The sequence below is a fragment of the Silene latifolia genome, chromosome 9 (assembly GCF_048544455.1).
Source record: "Silene latifolia isolate original U9 population chromosome 9, ASM4854445v1, whole genome shotgun sequence".
In the NCBI taxonomy this organism is placed as follows: domain Eukaryota; kingdom Viridiplantae; phylum Streptophyta; class Magnoliopsida; order Caryophyllales; family Caryophyllaceae; genus Silene; species Silene latifolia.
Window position 1 is genome coordinate 112,112,481 of NC_133534.1, and position 18,342 is coordinate 112,130,822.

The window sequence follows — 18,342 nt, forward strand, 5'->3', positions numbered from 1 at the left end:
AAATTCATTTTTCGAGCATAACAAGTCCAAAAATTATGAAAATTTACACGTTATCTCAAAATAATATATGTGACAACATATCCAAAAATCAATGGAAAATTCGAAGTATAGCTAATTTTAGACCAAAAATGACATTTTTACTCATAAAATCACATTTAAATGCCATTATTGTAAATTATGAACAATAAAAATCCGAAAAATTAACCAAAATATCCTAAAACATTTTAGGACCAGAAATATTAACATGCATTAATTAATTTCGTGATATCTCATAATAACACAAATTTTACAAGTTTTATTTGTTATTCTTATAACTCGGAAAAACTTTTAACCGATTTGCATGCAAACAACCGTGGCTCTTGATACCGATTGAAGGAAATGTAAATTCATATACATATTAACATACTCATATATGTAAAATTAATTTGTCATAAAATTAAAGGTGGATTTTATGCATGCAAACTTTAATAAAAGAAGATAAGAAAACATTTTCTCACCATAATAATTTTGGTCATATTGGGCACCAACAAGATCTCCTTCTTGTTAGTTCTTGAGCTTTCCATTAATGGATGAACATACTTGACTTCAAATTAGAAGCCCTCCAATTAGTTGCACCCAAAACTATCCCTTAATCCAACAAACTAACATGTACTAGATGTTTATATTGTGGTTTACCTTAAAATCTATTACTAATACTCATATACTACTTTTAGTATTATTAGTGTTTGATTTAAACAAATTAGATTCACAAAAATGAGTTTTGTGAAGAACAAGAGAGAGAAGGGAGGTTTTTCATAAAAAGTGAGAATGAATTAATTAGAGAAAATTTTCTCTCTAATGTTGTGTATGGAAAACCGGTTGGGAGGGCATAGAGTAGACAAAATTTTCTTCCCAATTTGCTTTTGTTCTTCACAAGAAAAGCTAGCTAGTAGTAGGTGTTATCATGATGTTTATTTTATTATTTAAATAACAAAAACCATCAACACCCACTCACTACATATAAAACGGTTTTCCTTGTAATATTGAGTCCATTTTATTTTTGTCAATTGTACAATTGTATGTCATGTGACATGTGACATGTCTTATGTCTTGTTTTAATTTAAAATGCATATTTAACAAATTAAATATCATTTATAAATTAAATAAATCATATTTAACAAATTGACTAGTAATATAAAATTACTTTCTCATAAAATGGTCATTTAATTACTAGTTAGTATAATTCACAATATCTTGTAATTATAACTAACTTATCATTCTCATCTCGCGTGTTTCGCAAACACTGATTAATTTTAGTAATATAACTTCTTAAATTACTAAATGAAATCTCATTTAATCACATTATAATAAGATGTCATTATTCTCTCTTTTATAATAATTTGTTCAATTTTAAGGAATTAATTAATCGGTATACAATTAATTAACCTTTTCAATTAAGGGAATCGTCCTTTAGGTGTGACCTCGGGATCAATCGATCACCACCGTCGCACGACAAGTAATGTCAAACTCTAGCTTGACCAATCATTACCGATATGTGTGGACCGATTGACTATATATATTATGTATCATCCCTTCCGTATTCTTGTAATGAGATTTAATAATGATATTTAAATCATGTGATCGCACTATTGTTGAGGACACATTTCCCAACAGCATTAGGGTTAACTAAGGGCTAAACTAATAATTACACTTTTTAAGTTGAGCAAGGAGGAGCCGGTATTTTCTGAGAGAAGGGCTTCTTTCTTCGTAGCTTGGAGAAGACAATCCGTCTTTGTGCTAGAATCCGGGCGGAATAGGGTCGGGACGGGCGGATTCTGCGTTGGAATCCGAGCGGATTCAGGGGAATCCGGTCGGATTGTGGAGGGGAATACGAGCGGATTTCGGCAATGCCGCTCGGATTGTCTTCTTTGCATGGACGGACGGATTGGTGACAATCCGCTCGGATTGTCAGTCAGCAACAAATCTTCTTCTTTTCTTCCCTTTTCTTCATGAATTCCTTGGGGATTTCCTTGGGGATTTCCTTGGGGACTCAAGGATCTTTTCTCAACATTGCTCTTCTACTATAATATGTACAAAGGCCTTCTAATCTTGTCTCTCCTTGATGCTTGGTCATTGAATTCGATCAATTTAGTCTTGTTTTGCCATGAAAATGCAAGATTCTTACTCCTTTCCTACCAAGGGATCAAAATCTCAAAGAATATGCAAAACAAAGAACTAAAGATAAGAAATGACCCAAATAAACACTAAAAAGCATGGAAACAAGGCTAATTTGGGGGCTAAATATGCGCCAATTATGGTCACATCAAATATCCCCAAACCGAACCTTTGCGCGTCCCGAGTAAAGAGGTGACAAAGACTAGGACCAATACTAACCTATCCTAATAATATAGCCGATATGAGACAATTAGCGGGTCTCACTCCGCCCCTTCAACTCACAACAAGACAACCATGAGGTAGGATGCCTTCTTGCAAGGCAAGGTGGGTCTTGCCAAAATGGCGACACATCCAAACATTAGAGCACACAAAATCAAATAATGGATGCATCTACAAAAGAATAGCCACTTTCCTCATCTAAGTGGCGGAAATTATCTACAAGGGAAGCAATTCAAGGTTACACACTCTTTCATAGATGCAATTTCTTCAAACTACTAAGCCTAGAAGGATACCAATGAATCACCTCCAAGTTGTGTCAAGCTAGGGTACTTTTGACCTCAATCGTTAAATGCTTTTGTCAAGAGTAGACTCCCTATGGTGTTAGAAACACTGGAGGATCGCGGAATTCCCCCTCTTGCCAAGACAAGAAGACGGGTCGTCCCCTCTCTACCATGCACAAAAATGGATATGATGGATAAAGGGACCGATAGAATTTTGAGTTTCATTTTGGGAGTTTGCTTTCATTGTTGTTTTTGTTTTCCCCCCAATTTCTTGTGGCATATAACATTTGAGAACATTTTCTTTGCCAATTCTTTTGATTTTTGGCATTTTCAGCACTTGACAACTTTTTGCATTTTCTTTTGAATATTTTCAAAGTCACCCCAATTAGTAACGAGGGTGCCTTGTATTTGAAGCTTATGAGTTCTATTTTTGCTCCTCTTTTCATTTGATGCATTTTTTTTTTGCAAACTTTCTTTCACTTTTCATTTCATTGAACTCAAATTGATTTCTTTTTGTGCCCATTCCCTTTGATAACAAAAATGTATAGTAGAACATGGATGAATGATGGTTGTATGCATGGTTTCAAGGGTCACCTTGGAATAAACGGTAGCCAAGGAGTTATCACACCACAAGGTACTCTTGACTAGGCCTTAATCCATGGGTCAAAGGATACTAGCATAACACATCCTAGGGTGTTTTACAAGTATTCTAACAAGCAAAGTCTTAAGAATAAAAAGCATCTACTAGGGCCTATATACACTAGTCAAGCTTCCCAAGTAGACGGTTTTCGCAAAATTTTCTAATATGCAACTACATGCCATGATGCAACTAACATATATACATCCTAATGCAAGTGATTCTACCAACTAATATGCCATATAATCTAAATACAAGTCCTAAATTCACATTATTTATACCGCACCAATCAAAATAAAGCCACATAGTCATTAACATAAAGAGGAAAAAGGAGATTGGAAAGATCATACCATGCGGTCTTCAATATCCTCATGTCTCGGATGTGGCGTAGTCAATCAATGTGAAAAAGGATGAACAAACACAATATATACAAGACAATATATACAAGACTACAAAAGGAAATAAACATGTTTTTGGGTTTTCAATTTTCAAATTTTTATGATTTTTGAAATTTTTCAATATTTTGGATTTTTGAATAAGAGTTAAATGTTAGAATTCCCATCTCCACACTAATATGGGCATTGTCCTCAATGGCCAAAATGATGGAAATTATGCAAAGATGATGCATGATTTCTATACTAAATGCAATCTATACTAAGCTACACTACATGATGCATGGTTTTTGTTATGACGGAGAGGATAATTTAGATTACCTCCCGTTGCGTATGCATTAACTTCCCCAAACCGAGTGAGACACTATTGCTAATGTCCAAGGATGGGTATAGTTCATGCACACACTATGCTATGCATGAAACTAATTTTTCATTTTGGATTTTGAAAACGGGAACAATAGAATGAGAACACCTCAATGGTACCGAGGTGTGAGTCCTCTAATGGGGCTAGGACTACTCCAACAATGATCAAAATTAAATAAAATACAAAGAGAGAAATAGACAAACCATGAGAGTGTAGGAGTCTCCAAGGCTTGCTAATCTTCCATCATGCTATCATCATCACTTCCCTCATGAGAAGTGGTCACATTGCCACTTTCCTTGTCATTTGCTTCTTCACTTTCTTCCTCATCTTCATCATCATCATCTTCACCATCCTTTTCTTCTTCACTTGCTTCTTCCTCAATATTATCATCAACTTCTTCATCATTTCCAACAACCTCATTGTCACCCATAACGACCCTCGATGCACCCGGAAATAAGACTTCTCTATCCGCCCAACTAGGCAAAAGACAAGATGGATCAAGTAGTCATTGCCTAGCTAAATGTAGGAGGGGTGGATATTGAGCCAAGTAGGCATTTTTCCGATCTTCATAGGCTTGCTTGTGCATTGCTTGCATGAGAAGAGTCACATAGTCTTTCCCAACTTCAACTCCTTCCGGCTTGAACTCTTCATACTTAAAGGGGTAAGGTGGTATGACAATGGAAGAGGAGGGCATTTCAAGATCACCCTTTTGTTGTTGAATGATATACTCGGCTTCTTTGGAAAGGGGAAGTAGATAATTGGTCCGGTGGACGCTTAGACGGCAAATTTTCGAAGGCAAGGTGAACGATCTAGCTTCACTAGTTAGCCATCCATACTTAGTGTCAAAGGGGTTATGGGCAACCCACTTGAACTTGTGAATCATAGTATGCATATCAACAAGATGGCCACCCTCCTTTGCTTTGTACTTGTTATCCTTATTGAAGTTAGGATCAAAGTGCTTGGCTAGGAGTGTAACTAGGCCGCCATTGACAATAACGGTCGTGCCCTTCTTCCCACAATAAATATTGAGCCATCTATCTACCAAGAGCCTCAAAGAATTGTAAGGCTTGGTGTGAACTCTTCCGATATTCAAAGCCGATTCAAGGAGAATAAAATCAAGTCTTGTGAAATGGTTGGTATCTTTCCTAGCAATTATGGTGTTACCCACGACCTTGTGCCATACTCTTATGCCCGGATGGTGGACCAAAAGAGCACGACTCGCATGAAAATCCTCAAATTTCTTCCCAGAGATTGCCTCCCAAAGAGGTTCGGGGTCATACTTTCCATAACTCTTAAAATAACTCGGTTCATCACTAAGACCCAAAATTTCACCCAATTCCCTAAAGGTAATGCGTCTACTAACATTAGCTAGACGAAACTCGATATTCTCCCTATTCTCAACTTTGGTGACTTTCAAAGAACTTAAAAATTCCAAGGTAAGGGAGGGGTATCTCAATTCCCTTGTTTCAAACAATTTCTTCAACCCCATGGCATTGAAAAAGGCTTTTGTTTGTTCAAGAACACCCAATTTTTGTAAGGTATCTTCACATATGAATTTGGTGGATTGTAATGACTTCATAGCAAACTTGACAAAGGTATTTCTATGGGTATCAGAAATAAAAGTTACCTCCGGATAATGCAAAAGTTGATCAATTACCGGAGCAGAAGGTGTTGTTGCTCCCATAGAAGGTTGTTGTTGTTGTTGCACTTCCAAGTTTGGTGTTGCTACCACCATAGCCAATGCTTTCTTTGTTTGAAGAGCCTTTTGCCTTTGTGAGAGTGCCTTAGCCTTTGGTGCCTTTGTTGCCTTTGTTGCTCCCTTAGTCCTTGCCATTGATGAACTAACAAAGAAAAGAATGAAAAATCTTCAATTTGTAGTATGCCCAAATCGATTTGAAGGTGAAAGGCTTTGCCTTTATGAAATCAAAATTGACTCAAAGGTTGAAGATTTTGTTCTTGGTTTTGATTTTTGTTGAGGAAGGAGTGATTGAATTGTTGTTGGAAGGATGGTTTGATTTGATTTTGGTGAATGTTGTTGAGGGTTTTTGTTTTTGTGATGGAGAGGATGAGGGTTTTGATGTTGTGGGTAGTGTTTATGAATGAATGAATGAATGAAGGAAGGAAGGTGGGAGGGGTTTTAAAGAGACCGAAATTTTCGAATCTGCAGGGGCAATCCGTGCGGATTCTGCCCAATCCGTCCGGATTCTGCTCTTTCTGAACTTTGCAAAACTCGCCTAAAGACGGGCGGATTTGTGACAATCCGCTCGGATTTGCTGAACACGGGACGGGCGGATTTGCTTAAAGACGGACGGATTTCAGTCCAGAAAATTTTGCTTGTTTTCCTCAGCTGCAAAGACGGGCGTCTTACTTACAAGACGGACGTATTCTTCAAGACGGGCGGATTCTTCACAGGACGCCCGGATTCAGTCACAGTCAAGAATTTTTCAAAATTCAGCTCAGTTCAGGACGGGCGTCTTTTCTGCAATACGCTCAGATTCTACAAGACGGGCGGATTCTCTGGAATCCGCTCGGATTCTTCCCCTGTGTACACGGATTCAGTTCCATCCGTGCACATTGCATTTCCCATACCGTTCTTCCATTCTTTCTTCAAGTCTTGTGTTCATCATTGTGGGGGCACTACTAAGGCATGGATAGCCTAGGCAATTGCCATCCCCACACTAAGTTAAAAGCACTACACATCAATTGAAATCGTTACTCCCTCCCTCACTTTCTCTCAAACATGACAATTATTTTGATCAAAGTAAATAAAAATCCAAAGATGACAAAAATGCAATACAAGAATTGAAATGTAAGTTAGGGAGTTAGAAATATTTACAAGTGGTGGTTTAGGGAGGACTCCACCAAACTCTCATTCTTGATGAGATGTCAAGGGGGCATGTCCAAGGTGTTGTTGATGTTGCTCAACACCTTGAAGAAGTAATCAAAAGCTTGTTCATTATCATGGTAGAGGTTCTTAATAGACCGTGGCCCATGTTGTTGATCATGATCGATGGCATGTCCAATGTAGGGATTAAAAATCCCTTCAAATTCGTCGTCCCAAAGACCACAAACTTCATTGAGTTGATCATTGAAAATCTCTTGCTTAGATGGAGACAACTCTCCCAATTTCTTCTCTTGGCCAATGAGGCCATCCTCTTCTTCCTTGGTTGATTTTGATGAGCTTTGCAAGCTCTCCTTGTCACAATTCACTTGCTCTTTGAATGGAGCGTCTTCAATTTTCTTCTTCCATTGGAGTTCCGATTTCTTCCTTTCATCCTTTCGGCTATAATGATCAATCATAAAACATGGTTCATGCAAACGAGGAGCTCTCATAGTCTTGTCAAGATTAAAGGTTATGCTTTCATCTCCCACTTCTAGAGTGAGCTCACCATGTTTTACATCAATTACCGCACCGGCGGTGTGTAGGAAAGGTCTTCCTAGGATGATTGGAATGTTGGAATCCTCCTCCATATCAACAATGACAAAGTCCACCGGGATGAAAAACTTCCCAATTCGCACGGGGACATCTTCCCATATCCCTAACGGTGTCTTCGTCGATCTATCGGCCATTTGGAGTGTGATGTTGGTGCATTTAAGCTCTCCCATCCCCAACCTTTTACTTACCGAGTACGGCATGACACTCACACTAGCCCCTAGATCACATAAGGCTTTGTTGATCGTCGTGTCGCCAATGGTACACGGTATTGAGAAGCTTCCCAGATCCTTTAACTTTGGAGGTGAACTCCCTTGAAGTATTGCACTACTCACCTTAGTGAAGGCGATAGTCTCAAGCTTCCGGATCGACTTCTTCTTTGTGAGGATATTTTTCATGTATTTCGCATAGGCCGGAACGTGATTGATTAATTCCGTGAAAGGAATTGAGACTTCTAAATTCTTCACAATTTCCATGAACTTTCCAAGTTGATCATCAAATTTGGGCTTGGCTTGACGACTTGGAAAAGGAAGTCTAATCACAATGGGCTCCTTCTCCTTGGCCTTGTCTTCATTTTTCTTTGAACTTTCTTCTTTTGATGATTCTCCATATTTGGAGTTTTTCACAATTTCTTCCTTTTCACTAGCTTCCACAACTTCATCCTCAACTTGCTTCTTCGGTGCTTCATACCTTGTACCACTTCTCAAATGAATGGCACTAACCGTTTCATGTCTAGGGGGATTACTTTGAGGTGGTAATTGCCCCTTTTGTCTTTGTGAGCTTGAAGATGCTAGTTGAGTCAATTGTGTTTCCAACATCTTGGTGTGAGCTAGAATGTTGTTGATGGTGGTTTCCTTTGCTTGGCTATCTTTTTGCATTTGAGTGAAAAATTCTTGTTGATTCTTTTGCATTTGGAGGACCGCTTTTTGGACATCAAAGCCTTGGTCATTTTGGTGATTGTATGGATTTTGATTTTGGTAACCTTTGTTTTGATTGTAAAAGGGTCTTTGATTTTGGTTTCTCATGGGTGGTGGAGTGTATGTTGTTTGAGGGTTTTGAACATTTTGGCTTTTGTACGAGAGATTTGGATGGAATTTGGTGTTTTCATTGTAAAAGTTGGAATAAGGGGTACCACTCTTGTATGCTTGGAAAGCATTCACTTATTCATTTGTTCCCCTACATTCACCTTGGTCATGTCCCAAAGTTCCACAATTCTCACATATCCCACTTGGGATTGATGAGGATGCCGTCATGGCATTAACATGATGCTTTGCTGATTTTGAGTTTTCCTCAAGTCTAGCCATAACTTGTTCAAACTTCAAGTTGATTGTGTCAATGTGAGCACTAAGTTGAGCACCCAATTGAGTAACGGAGTCCACTTCATGCTTTCCTCCTCTAGTAGCCTTGCGAGGTCTACTATATTGTGAGTTATGGACCGCCATTTCCTCAATCTTGTTCCATGTTTGATTGTCATCAACTTCGGTGAACATTCCATTTGATCCCATATTGAGAATGTTCCTAGAATCTGCATATAAACCATTCCAAAATTGTTGCACCAAAAACCATTCGCTAAGTCCATGGTGAGGACATGAGCGACAAATTCCCTTGAACCGCTCCCAAGCTTCATACAAAGACTCTTCATCCCTTTGCTTAAAACCCGTAATTTGAGCTCTTAGCATGTTAGTCTTTTCCGGTGGGTAGAATTTTTTGTAGAAAGCTAGAGCCAACTTCTTCCAAGAATCTATTCCATGGGTGGCCTTATCAAGGCCCTTCAACCATTGCTTCGCGGTGCCGATTAAGGAAAAAGGAAATAAGACCCATCTAATTTGGTCTTGAGTCACGCCCGTTTGAGAGATAGCATCACAATTATCGCAAAAGGTTTCCATATGAGAATGAGGGTCCTCACTAGGCATCCCCCCGAATTGGCTCCTCTCAACTAATTGGATGAAGGCGGACTTGGCAATAAAATTTCCGGTGAGATGTTGCGGTGTAGGAGTACCATTTGGTAGATTCTCCTCGGTGGGTACGGAGTGTGACGAGAATTTTGGCATTGTAGGTGGATTTTGTGGGGTATTGTGTAATGGGTTTTCTTCTCCTTCTATTGCGAAAGGATTGACAAAATCACTAGTGGGTTGGACAACTTCACTAATACCTCGTAAATTCCTCCTAACAACTCTCCTATTGTTCGTCAAGGTTCTTTCGATTTCACGGTCAAAAGGTAACAAATCACCTTGTAACCTTCTAGACATGCAAAATATCAAACAACTCGAAAACAATTAGAACAAACCTTGAGGAGTTTTAATTCCTCAAGGCGAAGAAAGACACAACTAATAACAATAAAAAGAAATCTAAATCAAACAAACACCGTCCCCGGCAATGGCGCCATTTTTTATGCGATCCCGCTATGTGTTCACAAATTAAGATGTGTCCGTTGGTCACGGTCGAATCAAAACATAATTTATAGCTCCACAAACAACTCTACAATTAGTAAAGAGGCAAGTAAAGGTCGGATCCCAAGGGACGGGAGTTGAAATGAGATTTCTATTGTAACTAGTGGTGTCTAAGGGGTGTCACAAATTGGGTTGATGTAGAAGGTTACTAAACTAAAATAGCAATGAAAATAAACAAGCAAGATGAATTAAAGGGGTGTAAACAATTGATTAAAGGCACTAGGGTGTCATGGGATCATAGGGGAATCATGGGATATGATCATACAAACATGTTCTCAAATTATAAGCAAGCAATTATTGTTGTGATAGATTGAGTTGGGTTATATCTTACAATCCTAGGAAAGTTTGGGTCCCGGAGCCGAATCGATTAGATTGTACAACACCTACAAGTCGACTTAATCTTCCCTACTCAACAACATGCATGGTCTAATGAGACTCGAGTTGGGTTATATCTTACAAGTCTCATTGAAAAGATAGAAGATGATAGTAAATGCAAGGATTCATAGCCTTAGCATTTCATCAAATATAACATGTGCATGAGTTGAGATCAAAACAAGCAAGCAAATAAAACATGAAAGCATATTAATTTAAGCATGAATCATTCCCCATGTTGGTTTCCCCTAATCACCCATTAACCCTAGCTAAGAGACTACTCACTCATTATCATGTTGATCATGCTAGCAAGGTTGTCAATCATACCAACAATATGAAACATGATGAATAAATGAAAGTAATTAACAATAATTAAAAAGGGATTAAGAGATTATACCTACTAATGATTCAAATAATAAAGCAAAGATAAAAGAAGTACTTGAATGCTTGATTGAGAGGTTGTCAATCTCCCAACAATAACCCAAATAATCTTCAATTACCCAAAATAAAGGATGAACAAAAGAGAGATTAAAGAACTAAAACTTGGATTAAAACTTGATTAATACTTGATTACAATATTAAAGAGAGATTTGATTGATATTAACTACACTAATTATTGATAAGAAGAACATGCTCCTCTAATTAGACTAATGGGGTATTTATAGTGGAAATTAGGGAGGATGCATTAGGGTTAACTAAGAGCTAAACTAGTAATTACACTTTTTAAGTTGAGAAAGGAGGAGCCGGTATTTTCTGAGAGAAGGGCTTCTTTCTTCGTAGCTTGAAGAAGACAATCCGTCTTTGTGCTAGAATCCGGGCGGAATAGGGTCGGGACGGGCGGATTCTAGCGTTGGAATCCGAGCGGATTCAGGGGAATCCGGGCGGATTGTGGAGGGGAATCCGAGCGGATTCTCGCAAAGCCGCTCGGATTGTCTTCTGCGGGACGGACGGATTGGTGACAATCCGCTCGGATTGTCAGTCAGCAACAAATCTTCTTCTTTTCTTCCCTTTTCTTCATGAATTCCTTGGGGATTTCCTTGGGGACTCAAGGATCTTTTCTCAACATTGCTCTTCTACTATAATATGTACAAAGGCCTTCTAATCTTGTCTCTCCTTGATGCTTGGTCATTGAATTCGATCAATTTAGTCTTGTTTTGCCATGAAAATGCAAGATTCTTACTCCTTTCCTACCAAGGGATCAAAATCTCAAAGAATATGCAAAACAAAGAACTAAAGATAAGAAATGACCCAAATAAGCACTAAAAAGCATGGAAACAAGGCTAATTCGGGGGCTAAATATGCGCCAATTATGGTCACATCAGCGGGCAACCCCGTGAAGGACCTCAAGTGCCACCATGGCACCATCCAACGGATATAAGGACCACCCTCCTCAACCAATCTCGAGGTCCAATAGGCCTCGGTGGATGCAAAACTATCCGAGTACAATTTCTTCCTCATAGTAAGGTGACGGAAGGAGTAAGAAGAAGAATCGGCCGGAGGCTCTACATACCTTAGCCTCTCCAATAGCCACACTTGGAGGATCCTTGGAGATCCGAACGAAGGAGCTTCTCCACAAGAGCCCTTCTTGTCCAAAGCTTGAATGATCTCGCCAAGCACCAACCATGATGGATCCCTACCATGCTCCATTTGTTCAACCACATGCATAAGGGTCATACTACCATAACATTTGGACCCCTCCTTCTTCAAGGCATTGACAAGGAGGTATGCATGCACTAGGCAAAAGGCAAGAGCCCTTCTCCTAGCCACCTCCGAAACATTGACATCCAACCGGTTTGAGGAAATGTTGATAAGAGCCAACATATCCACACCATGAGGAGCAAGGAGAAAGTTGACTTGACTTGTTGACAAGCCCAACATTGAACTAAACTTCTCTTTGTAACACAACCGAGTCGGGGGAAGCACCGAAGTACAACTCGGCCATCCACCAATGGCGCCTACTTCTTCGGCAAGAGGACAAAATTCACCTTTCGGGAAAACGAAAACATGATGTTTCGAATCCCAAAACTGAGAGCATGCTTCAAGGAACGAGGAGTGCACATTGACTTGATGAAGTACTAACAATTGACCAACTCCCATTACAATGAGTTGATACTTCTCGGGAGGTGACAAATCCCGACACCAATGTCGCAACCTATTTTCGAAAGCATCCATGAATAATTTTGTGGAAGAAGAAAGGTTTTTGTGGAGATGTTTTTCGTGTTTCGGATGATGAAACAATGAAGCACAAACATCCCTATTTATACAAAACAATCAGCGCTTTTTTCCGAAAAAAAAAAGGGAAGCTCCCTTCCATCGCCCGTGGCCTCGCGCCTCTTTGGGCTGGTTCTCAGGATTCGCACCTTGATTCGTCCCTTTCAAGTTGTATTTCTTCATGACACCTAAAACCTCCCGCCATAGGACTCGCGCCTCTTCGGGCCTATCCAGGAATTTTTGTGTTTTCTCACACTCACATTTCCTTGTTTTCGCGTTTTACGAAATCTGACACGGTTTCCATGATGCTGCTTTAAGCATACGGGTTTTTCTCTTCTTTTTTTAGGGATGAAGGGCTAGTCGCCCCGATCCACGACGGATTGTTTCCATGTCAGTCGAAAATGTTTTTGCTTTTTCGCATTTTCCACAAAATCGAAAATTGATAACACGACGTCAATTTTCTTCAAAAATTAAAGCTCTTGCAAATCTGAGTCTTGATCTCACAAAAAATCAAATCAAATACACTCGCAAAAATCTTTTTTAAAAATTCACCCGTGAAGGTTCAAGTTTTAGTTTTTTTTCGAGTTACAAATCAATTCTAGCAAAATCCGGTGCAATTTAATTCAAACACGAATTAATTGCTCGAAATTTCAAAATCAATTTCTTTTTTGACAAATCCAAACGTGACAACCTGTCGCGGAGTTTTCAAAATGTCAATTTAAAATACAACTCTAACTTCGAGCCATCGTGGTTATTAATGCTTTTACGTGCTTACGTTTGTGCATACGTGCAAGCTGTTGCCTGCGTTCTACACTAACGATGCAGGAACTAATGCAAAGCAAATGGGAACTAGCAGCTGGCGGTGCTTCTCCGAGACACAACACAAAAAAGACAATCACAAATGAACCACAATCCAAAAACACATATATACAAACCGCCTCATGCAAAATACATCGACACACGTTTGATACAAACGACTGACCATACAAACGAGATCCGGTACAAGTATTTATCATACAGACACTGGCCTAAAAACAACGAACTGAGGGCTATCTGCCACCTACCGAACTAAGCACTCCCTATCCTTCCGATCGGAAAATAAAAGGAGCAACACGGAAAACAAAGGAGTAACCGCGGAAGCAGAGGTGGTTACCATGACGGTAATACCTCCTTCCTACTCCGTAACAAAAAGGGAAACAATGACTGGCAGATTTCGGACGACATGACAATTAGGAATTGTGACTCGGTGCATCATCCCGACGTTGACCCCCAATCGTCAGAATTCGGCGATAAAAAGGAGCCACGACATAGGGCGCCACCCCGATGTTGAACCCCAATCATCAGAACTCAACGACGATCGAAGACGGCAACGTAGAACAATGCATCCGTCTTGACCCCCAATCATCATGTCCGAACCTCTGCAGACAATGGCCAATGATCGATACTCAATCAAAGGCTAGACAAAGGCCGCCAGGGAGAAACACAACTCGACAAGGACAAGACAAACGTTGTCTCTCCTCCTCCAGGATTATCCTCCTCCTCTAGGGTCTCAGCAACAGACCCAGTGGACCAAGAACACTCCCTGCAACCAGGACAAAACCAAAAATGTCAGCCGAAATATCGGCATTACGACGTCACAAAATGGACAAATCTAAAAAAAAAAACATGCAAATGCAAAACAAAAACCAGGGCAAACCCGCCCGAAACCTAACCAACAAAAAAAGACAAAACATTTCACAAAAACGCACAAAAACGACTCGCCTCTCTTTTCAAGCAAAAGACGAGTCAAAATAACAACAAAATTTTCAAAAACCACCCAACACCTCAAGGCCCACACAAGGCCAGCAAAACAACAACAAAAATTTCCGACGCAATTGGGTATTTTTCAGAGCTCAAAAAGGCAATTTTACGCCAATTCGGCCACAAACAGGTCAAAAAATTTCGAAATACGACCACCACAAAACGACGTAATTTAATTATGTCCCAAAATGACCTAAACTATCGTTAAGGTCCATTTCAAAACAAACTGGCTCAATCTGAGCTCAAACAGAAGCTCATTTCGACAGACATAAGACCGTCGCAAAAGGCAAAAACTCAAAATTTTGCCCACAACACCCAACGAAGGTTCAATATGGCAAACACGGTCTTCCCCGACTACAATACAACCTAGTGGGGCACACAACTCAAGCAATAAAACTTGGCAGTGTGAAATAAGACGGTTTCATCATCTCATTCACGTTTTTCGAGCATAGGGAGCAGGAACGGGGACCAAAATGCAAACTAAGAGCACCCCTATACTCCTAAATAGGTTTCTAACCTAATGCAATCATCAATTTCACTCGAAAATGCGCTAATAAAAAACGCCCAAATCGATTTTCGAAAGGTTAGGGTTTCCCCTAATTTAATCAACAAAAAAACAAACAAATTCAAATGGAATCAAGAGGATTTACATACCTTGAGATGACATGATGATAAGGGCACAAAGACAAGCAAAGGACGAGATCCATAATGGCGATTTATCGGGTTTTTGAGAGGTTTGTCGAAGAAGACGAAGTGAAATGGGATCGTCCTGATTCTCGCGTCTTTTTACGAAAAACAGGGAAGCTCCATTCCTTTGCAGATGTACTCGCGCCTCAATTAGGCATTCCATCCTTCATTCAGCGAAATTTTGGGCTTTGACCCAATTTCCCACACAAACTTCAAATATTCAACGACGGCATTAAAAATCGTCATTTTTAAAAAACAAATAATGAAATTCAAAATCGCTATTTTCACAAATTTCAACGACGGTATTTAAAAACCGTCATAGTGGAATTCAAATTCGCTATTTTCACAAAAATCTCAACGGCGGCATTAAAAACCGTCATTTTACAAAAACAAATAGTGAAATTCAAATTCGTTATTTTCTCAATTTCAACGACGGCATTAAAAACCGTCATCTTTTTCAAAAGAACAAAATAGCAAAATTTAAATCCGCTATTTTCTCAAGTCAAACGACGACATTAAAAACCGTCACCTTCTTCAAACCAAAAACAAATAGCGAAATTCAAATCCGCTATTTTCATAAATTTCGAACGACGGCATTAAGAGCCGCCATATTTTAAAAAAAAAAAACAGAATCAATTGCGGAGTTCAAATTCACTATTCTCACAAAATTTTCAACAACACTCACAAATTTCAACAAGCGGCATTAAAAACCATCGAACCTTCAAAAGAGATAGTGAAATTCCCTACCCTTCACCAATCTCAAATCGTGAGAGGACGAAATTAAAATCGTCCTCCCCTAACATACATCAGACGACAGAATACACATCTGTCCTTTTTCTACAAAATAAACGGCGATGAAAACCGCAATCTCTCTTCGAGATTCAAAATTACCGCCGACCACGGGAGCCAAGCTCACGAGCCTATCCCTTTCCGGCACCACCAACATTCAATATAAACACCGAAATTCCCCAACAGGATATCGGAGGCCCCCCTCGCGGAGCCCGCTAACTCAAGCAACTTCTCGAAGTAGGCCCGTCCAACGCGGTTATTTCCCACAATCGATCAATCGACAATCAACATGGCTGGCGAGCCTCAAAACGCAACACAATAAAGGCGGCAGGCGAGCCCCTTCATATCTGCAACGCGGCTGGCGATCCCCTTCATATCCGCAACGCGGTTGGCAAGCCCCTTCATGTCCGCAACGCAGCTGGTAAGCCCCTTCATATCTGCAATGCGGCTGGCGAGCCCCTTCATGTCCATAACGCGGCTGGCAAGCCCCTTTATATCCGCAATGCGGCTGGCAAGCCCCTTCATGTACGCAACGCGGCTGGCAAGCCCCTTCATGTACGCAACGCGGCTAGCGAGCCCCTTCATATCCGTAACGCGACTGGCGAGCCCCTTCATATCCACAACGCGGCTGGCGAACCCCTTCATATCCACAACACGGCTAGTGAGCCTTTATCCGCAAACAAGAAACGACTCAAGGACATATCCCAAAGATGCCTCAGGTATGACTCCTTCTTGTTGCTGACGAGCCTTTGTACGTAGTCTAACGGACTTTAAACGACCAGCACGAATAGTCGACAGACTCTAAACTTTTCCCGATGATAGGTTCTTGACTCGTACCCCTGAGTCGCCTTGGCGTCGCCCTTCCTGATGGCAGGTCCTTGGCCCGAATCCTTTCGAGCTGCCTCGACGTCGCTTCGGTCTCCAGGTTGTAATCTTCGATTGACCTGGGGGCTATACTTTTACTTTCACCCTGTCCAAGCCTTAGTCAAAGTGGGGGCTCTGTAGATACCCAGTATATGTCGAGTCTCCAATAAACACCCGATAATTATCGGACTACAACATGCTTAGGAATCGCAGCGTTTGATCGACAATTTTTGTACAACTATACGTCGGAAAACTTAAAACGATTTCGAAAATAAAACATTTTAAAACTTTTCAAAGTACCTGGAGTGTTTAATGCATGGTGACGGGGTCACAATGACACTAATTAGAGTCAAAACCGACACCAGATCAAAAACCAACTCAAAAATTCAAATCCCGACCCAACAACGAGTCAAATCGAGTCAAACACAAAAAACAAACCTTTCAAAACTTCCATGTTAAGTATTTCCCGGAATACCTCATGGTCAAGTACAAATCAAGTTCATCCAAAACATAGGATAGAACAAATTATGATTACAATTGCGTGATAGTGACAAGACACCTCAAAGACCCGCGAATTGTCTCGCGCCTCTTCGAGCAGCCCATGCGGCCACGTCGCTGAAAACGCACACAACCACCCATTTCTCTATAAATACCCACCTTCACACACCATAACACCTTACGCGAGTGTCCGCCCCCTCACTTCTCCCTTAAAATTCTAGACTCGACTTCTCAAGTCACGAAGCGACAAGTGTTTCTGACCTACCGATCGAAAACACAAGCCTTACACATTGTTTGGTACCGGCATCATGTATTAAATCACTTGACCGACCATCTCGACCAACTCCACCATCACTAAACTTAAAACACTCTTTTACATTGCTAAAACGGTTTTCAAATCGAGTTTTCCGACCAAACAAGTTAATACACTTTCGTCGATTTCTCCTCTCAAACCTAGCATGTAAGTATGAGGGTGTAAAAATCCTCATCTATCATGTTTTTTTTTGTTTCATGTCTATAACATGCTAAAACATGCATAACATGGTCCAAATATGGGATAAATGAGCCAAAACCGGATTTTTAGCCGAGACAGGGGCTGCTTGTATAGCAGCATGGCTCGCACCTAAAAGCCCCTCTCAGGCCTTAATCCAACCGTGTTTGGTCTCTTCTTCCCCTTTTGTTTTCATTTCATATTTGTAATCGGTTTTTACAATTTCAAATATTTCAAATCATTTTTTTATGACAAACTTTTAACAATGAAATATTTTTCACCCTTGGTTCCTAATACCATGATGGTTTAATCCGTGTTTCGGTGATAATATTTGGTTAATTACATTTTAAAAGGTATTTTAAAACCTTTTATTTCATTTCTTTACATTTTCAAAACAAATGTATTAGTCATAAATATAAAATCATCCTTGGTTCTATATACCATGTCGGATTTTAACCCGAGTACGATGATAAACATTGACTTATTACACACAAATGAACTTAAAACATTTGTTCATAATCATTTTCAAAACTATTCATGTCAAACTTGCAAAACCGAATCTGACATCGAATATTGTCAAAACAATGACGATTATTCAAGTCTCGTTCTTCACATCAACACAAAAGCGGTCTAAACGACCTTTTCAAATCAAGACGGGTTCAAATACCCTCTTTTCAAACCATTTTACAAACCCTTTTAAT

General features: G+C 39.9%; 1 non-coding gene across 1 annotated transcript; it reads left to right on the forward strand.

Annotated features, from left to right (window-relative positions):
* Positions 1 to 9,052: 9,052 nt before the first annotated feature.
* On the forward strand, positions 9,053 to 9,159 carry LOC141602933 (small nucleolar RNA R71). Its single transcript, XR_012524836.1, has one exon. It is a non-coding gene; the product is annotated as a small nucleolar RNA R71 (small nucleolar RNA).
* Positions 9,160 to 18,342: the final 9,183 nt, after the last annotated feature.